This window comes from Urocitellus parryii, chromosome 10 (assembly GCF_045843805.1).
Source record: "Urocitellus parryii isolate mUroPar1 chromosome 10, mUroPar1.hap1, whole genome shotgun sequence".
NCBI classification, from domain to species: Eukaryota; Metazoa; Chordata; class Mammalia; order Rodentia; family Sciuridae; genus Urocitellus; species Urocitellus parryii.
The window spans coordinates 142165592-142172117 of record NC_135540.1 but is presented as its reverse complement, the minus strand read 5'-3'; the positions used below and the strand labels follow the sequence as shown (position 1 = coordinate 142172117).

Below are 6526 nucleotides of genomic sequence, written 5' to 3'. Positions count from 1 at the left end.
GACCCCAGTGGCATCTCCATTGTTAGGGCTTGGATCTAGATGTCCCCAAAGGCTCCTGGGTTGAAGACTTGGTCCCTGTGCAGCAATGCACAGGCCAGTTTTGAGGAAGTGTGGGGAGCCACAGTGAATGACCACACCTTCCAGTCCTGATGCCTCTGATTCTACCAACCACAGCATTCGCTGTGGCTCCAGTGGGGTCCAGCTCAGATAGTAAGGGGTCTTCTTTGTGGGGTGTGCCCCTAGGGTTGAGTCACCTGTCCCTTGTAGTCCTGCCACTTCTGCCCTTTTTTGGATAGAACTTTCTAAGAACAAGAATCCCCCCAATAAAAACTCCCTTCAGAACAGTTCCTTCTCTCATCAGCCTCTGGTGACTTTCTCTTGCTCTCCCTTTTGGGGAACCTGAGGCTGAGAGCGGGAAAGCGGTCCTGAAGCTTGTGTAAAGGTAAGTTGTGTCTGTTTTCTTTGGTGTCCCTGCAAGTTCACATGCTGGTCAGGAACGGCAGGGAGAGACTGGACTGTGAGGGTTCTGACCTCTCACTGGATCAGTCTGTTAATGGGTTGATACCTTTGGGTGTGTTGCTCAGGGTTGGATTCAGGGTGCTCCAACACCAGGCTGCATCCCCAGCTCTTCTCATTTTATTCTGAGAGAGGGTCTCACTAAGTTGCTTAGGTGGCCTCAAGACGTTGGTCCCCCTTCCTCTGCCTGAGTGGCTGGGTTAATAATCTGCGTGGACCACCAGGAGGGCGGGAACTGTGGGCAGGTGGGCATGGTGGGAGGAGGTGGAGACAGTCTGCCTCTGGCCTCTCCTGGGCTCTGCTCCTGGCGGCCTAAGCCTATGGCTTTCCTCTGCCTGTCCTTTTGCCATGATGGTCCTCCTCCCTCAGGCCCAGGGCAGTGGAGCCAGCCAACCATGGACTGAAATGGACAAAACTGACAGCTAAAATAAGCTTAAGCTTTCCTCCATAAAGTTGTTTGTGCAGGTGTTTTGGTCACGGTGATCCCTTCACCCGGGTCCCAGCAACACAAAAGTCCCTTTCTCTTCATAATGACGACCATCCCTCAGCCTCAAGGTGCACCTGAATTCACATAGAGACATCCATGATGCTCCTGTCAGCCATAGTTGCGCTGTATCCTAAGGCCCAGGAGGGGACTGCAGGTTGGGGAGAGGAACTGGGGGCACAGGAGGTGGTCAGAGCTGGAACAACAGTCTTAGCCCAGTCACCAGAACATTAAAGTCTCCGACCAGCCCTGGGAGTGGGGCGGGAGGCAGAGGCAGACAAGCCCAAGGGGCAGGGAAAAGAGGGCTGATGCCCTCCCCAAACCTGGGGCATGAGCTGTGGGCATTTTCTCCATGCACGCTTTTTAAGGACACCCTGTCCTAAATAGAGCCAACAGGAGGCTGTCACCTCCCTTCCCTCCCTCTATGGCACTGCCACAGCCATGTCACAGGCCTCTGACTCTTCACTGGTGGCTCTGAGGTCTTCCTCTGTAGCCTGCCTTCTGAAGTCTGCTTAGAAGGGTTGAAAAACCAGCCTCTGCCTCAGAGCAAAGCCTGTCCAAGGAAGGGACATGGCCTTTGTCCTTGGAAAGATCCACAGAGCACTCCTAGGCACATTCCCACCCTGCTAAGTTGTTTAGCTACAAATAACAGGAGAGATCTCCTGTGCCAGGTGTCCCTGACTCAGTCAGGCTAGGTGGGGACCCATAGCAATCCCCTAGCAGCCACCAATCAGCATGAGACAGCGAAATACCTGGGATACCAGATGACCCTCCCAGTAGTTTATGGTGTTGGGAAACCACGTAGTTCAGCATGAACACCCCTCTTGGCTTAAACCAATCAGTTCAAATGAATACCCCCTTTGTACTGACCAATCACCCCTACCCAACTTGTTCCACCAGTGAATGTACTAATCACGTTTTAGAGTTGTTTATGATTTTCCCGAGGTGTGTGATGATTTGCTAAGATGCTATGATGTATGTGGGGGTCCCTGCCTTCTCCAAAGAATGTATAAAACTGCTGCAAACCCTGGGCTCGGGGCTTCTCAGCATCACCAGTTGCCGTGTGTGCGCGGAGGATGGAGCTAGCTTGCAATAAATACCTCTTTGCTGCTTACATCAATCTTGGTCTCTGGTGGTCTTTTGGGGATCCCGAATTTGAGCATAACAGGGTCTCCTCTGCCCAGCAGAGTGATAGGCCTACAATCCCAGCCACTCAGAAGGCTGAGACAGGAGGATCTCAATTTCAAGACCAGCCACAGCAACTTAGCAAGGCCCTAAACAACTTAGTGATAACCTGTCTCAAAATAAAAAGTTAAAAAAAAAAAGGGCTGAGTCTGTGGTTCAGTGGTTAAGCACCCCTGGGTTCAATCATTGACACCAAAAAGAAAGAAAAAATAAACGTTTCTTCCCTCCCTTTCCTGCAGTGGACTAGAAGTCTTTTGTGAAAGTTGCCAGAATCAAAATGGAGTTACTTATGTCAAACCCTAACAAAATGGAGTGGGGAGGCTTTGGGGGATGGGGGTGATTCTTACACATGTTTGCCTGGTAATAAGAACTATCACAAAAGGGCCAGCCAAAAAACCTCACATAAAAGATGCCTCTGTGTGGCTCCCTATCCAGCATCTGCCTTCAGCCTCAGACTGACACTGAGAAACTGAAACTGATGTGACTCCATTTTTGAGAAACCAGCCTCTACCTCGGAGCAAAGCCTGTCCAAGGAAGTGAGTGTGACCCTTGTCCTTGGAAAAATGCACAGAACACGCTCCTAGGCACATACCCACCCCACTGAGTTGTTTATCTACAAATAACAGGAGAGATCTGTGGTACCAGGTGTCCCTGACTCAGTCAGGCTAGGTGAGAACCCATAGCAACATCTAGCAACCACCAATCCTGAGCTGCTGGGATTACCAGCATGTGACAGGGAAAATACCTGGGATGCCAGATGACCCTCCCAGTAGTTTATGGTGGTTGATAACATGTTGGGAAACCATGTAGTTCAGCAGGTACACCCCTTGAGGCTTAAACCAATCAGTTCAAACAAATCCCCCCCCCTTGTACTGCCCAATCACCCCTACCTAACTTGTTCCCGCCAGAGAATGTACTAATCATGTTTTAGAGTTGTTTTATGATTTTCCCATGGTGTGTAATGATTTGCTAAGAGATGCTATGATGTATGTGAAGTTCCTGACTTCCCCAAAGAGTGTATAAAACTGCTACAAACCCTAGGATCAGGGCCTCTCAGTGTCACCAGTTGCTGTGTGCGTGGAGGACCAAGCTAGCTCACAATAAACGCCTCTTTGCTGCTTACATTGATCTCTGGTGGTCTTTTGGGGGGTCCCGAACTCGAGCATATCAACACCAGCCTGGTTACTGATCTTTGCAGCCAAGGACAAGTGTTTCCAAACAATGAACGGAAACTCCTTCATTTTACCTCTGAAAACCAGTGTCTTCTTAGATGCCCATGGACTACCATGTCATGCATATCCCAGACTGCAATCTTGTCATGTCCAAATAACATCTCCGTGTTGGAGAGCCCATGTCTTTGTTACTGCTGTTTACTGGTGCTTCCCAAATGTTGAAGTATAACACCAAAGAAGCACGCCGAGGCAAGTTTTGAGTGGAAAGTAGAGGCTTTATTAAAGGACAGCAGAAAAGACTTCTCCCACCCAAGAGGTGGAATCTGTGGAAGGGCGAATGTGTTCCCCTTTTATAGCTAAGGTCTTCTTTCACCTTTCCCGCATTCCTGTCCTCTGTTCTGTTATCTTTCAGTGATGGAATGTAGGTGGGAAGGCCCAGAAGGTGGGGGACAGGTGGGCCAAAGGAGTAATCTGGGCAGGAAGGACTTTTGGGTTAGCATCTCCAGGTTTGCTGGGAGCTGTTTCATTAACATTTCTTTAGGATGGGCTCTGGGCCTTGGGGACATTAACATTCCAAGAGTTGTTCTGCTTTTCGGACTCCATTCTCAACATGGCGTTCATTTTGGATTTTACTCGATATTAGACCCGATTTACCTAACTACACTAACTACCTATCTTTAAATCTGGCTTTATCTTCACCATTCATTTTAGGTTGACGGTTTCCAAATTGGAATAATGCTTTTCTATATTAATAAAACGTGAACCTAACTTACTAGTTGTGTTTGGGCAGACCTTGTGACCTAAAGGTGTGAATTCTTTAATGAGTGAATATTCTGTGATTCTCAACAGTATCTCCAAACATCTGCAAAATAGCAGCATGTGTTCTTATTGGACTGATTGATTTGGTTTGCAGACAAACCCAGGTGCTCCTATGGGCTCAGACCTGGGCCACAATGCTGGCTGAGAAGGGACGTCCACCCTGACTGCTTGGCAGGAGACTGCTTCATCCTCTAATCCCTTCCTTCTGCTTTTCAACAGGAAAGTCCCAGTAGCTGAAATTACAAGCCGATTTTGAGTGGTAAGTGTAAGTAATAATGTTATCATGGAACTAAGGATATTTTAGGGTAGAGCAGGATTAGAAAGAGACTTTCCCAACTGAATCACCACCTAGATATGCTTCCGATGTCTTAAAATCGACACATCTCTAAAATTCCATTTAGCATCTTTCTCTTTCCCACAACCACACCACCTGTTTTTTAGTTCCCTTTACATGGAAAAAACCTTTGGGCTAATCTGCTCTTCATATGGAAAATTGCCCAGCCCAGTTGGTTCTCTCTGTGCAAGTTTCAACAGACCATGAGACAGGATTTGGGTGCCAGCAATTAATGTGGAGGTGATCCCAAAATGCGAGAGTGAGGACGTGTGCGATAGAAACAGAGAGACGTGTGTATTACTGAGTAGGCTACTGCCGTGGGCCACGGCGCTTCCCTCTGGGGACCCGCGCGGCACCGCGGTTCTGGAACTTGGCGAGCACTAGGCCAGCTTGCTAATTTGAAAAGGCGCAGCCCACTGGCGGACCGGGCAGCTCCGGGGCGGGCGGGATTCTGCGCAGAGCCGCCGCGGCCCCCAGGAGGACCGCTCGGGGAAAGCGCCCGACAACAACGTGCGGGGAGAGCCGCGGCCACCAGCGGCAGCCCACGTGGTCTGCCGCCGCGGCTGTCCGGGACAACCGGAGCCCGGAGCGAAGACGTCAGGGGGACAGACAGGCCACCCCCTGGAGCCGTGGTGACGAGAGGGCAGGACCCGCCTAGGAGCAGGGGCGAAGACGCCCCTGATGGGAGGGGACAAGACAAGGAATGCGGACTGGCCACGCCCCGGGGCGGAGCCGAGGAAGGTGGGTCACGCCCCCGGGGCGGAGCGGACCAGAAGGCCACGCCCCTTGCAAGGCGGAGCGGAGGCAGCGGCCGTGCCCCGGAGCGGCCGGGCCTGTGCGCTAACCTCGGGGTTCCGCCCGCGGTAGCGACGTCAGGACGACGGTCCAGAGCCCGCCGTGTGCGCAGCCGGGGCCGGAGCAGAGCCGACCGCGCGAGGCCTGGGCGGGCGCGGGGCAGCGGGCCGCGGCTGTGACCAAACGCTAGCATACGTGTCTCAGATCACCGCCCGCCCCGGAGAGGAGACTGCGTCACGACAGGTTTAGCTGCAGGTGACAGGCCGGCGTCCACGTCACGTATCTCGGCCATCCGGGCGCCGCAGGGTGACAGCTCCCTGCCAGTGGGACTTGGAGGTGGAACCGGGAAGCAGAAAGGTGGAGACCAGGCCCCGAGTCACCCCAGGTAACTTTTCTGTAGGGGTGAAAGCCAGGGGACTTCATAATGAGGCCCTGATTGGCTGAAGTCTCCAGTTTCCAGCAAAATGGTGTTTGGTGACCTGGCTGCTTCCTTAGTTAGACTGTGCAGCATTTTGGTTTGCACTGGTGCATGGTGGGCTTCTGTGCAGGACCTCAGACCAAAAGTACAGCCGCTCTTTTTTTTTTAAAGAGAGAGTGAGAGAGGAGAGGGAGAGAGAGAGAGAGAGAGAGAGAGAGAGAGAGAGAGAGAGAGAGAATTTTTAATATTTATTTTTTAGTTCTCGGCGGACACAACATCTTTGTATGTGGTGCTGAGGATCGAACTCGGGCCGCACGCATGCCAGGCGAGCGCGCTACCGCTTGAGCCACATCCCCAGCCTTTTTTTTTTTTTTTTAAAGAAGAAAAACTGGCATCAGTGAAGGTCACCACTTAACAGAGGTCAGCAACTATTGCCAGTATCCGTTTGTGCACTGCGACAGCATAGACAGTGTGTGCTGACAAATATTGCCTTGCACTGTCCCTGAAGCACACAAGGAGAAGTGGCTTGGCAAACAGGCACCTTGCTGTAGTGTTGGAATTTGAACCCAGGCAGTCTGGCTTTGAATCCTCTTGGCATGGTATAGCAATGGGACCAGAGAAGACTGGATAGGATCATAGGATTTGGAGTCACTCTGTTTGATAATAATTGTAGGACCTTGGGCAATTGGTTTCACTTCAAAAAGCTAACTCCCTGGCAATTACCTACACACAGTCCTTCCTCAATAATGGGAGGTTCCATGCTAGGTTTAATAGGGCCATATGTGGCAGAGGTATTGATAGAG

At 51.2% G+C, this 6526-nt stretch overlaps 1 protein-coding gene across 1 annotated transcript in view; it reads left to right on the top strand.

Moving 5' to 3' along the window:
- Positions 1-5288: 5288 nt before the first annotated feature.
- Positions 5289-6526, top strand: part of Acox3 (acyl-CoA oxidase 3, pristanoyl) — a 39349-nt gene continuing 38111 nt past the window's right edge. The window contains exon 1 of the mRNA XM_026395330.2: positions 5289-5690. The gene's annotated coding sequence lies outside the window, so the exon portion shown is untranslated. The remainder of the gene's footprint in view (positions 5691-6526) is intronic.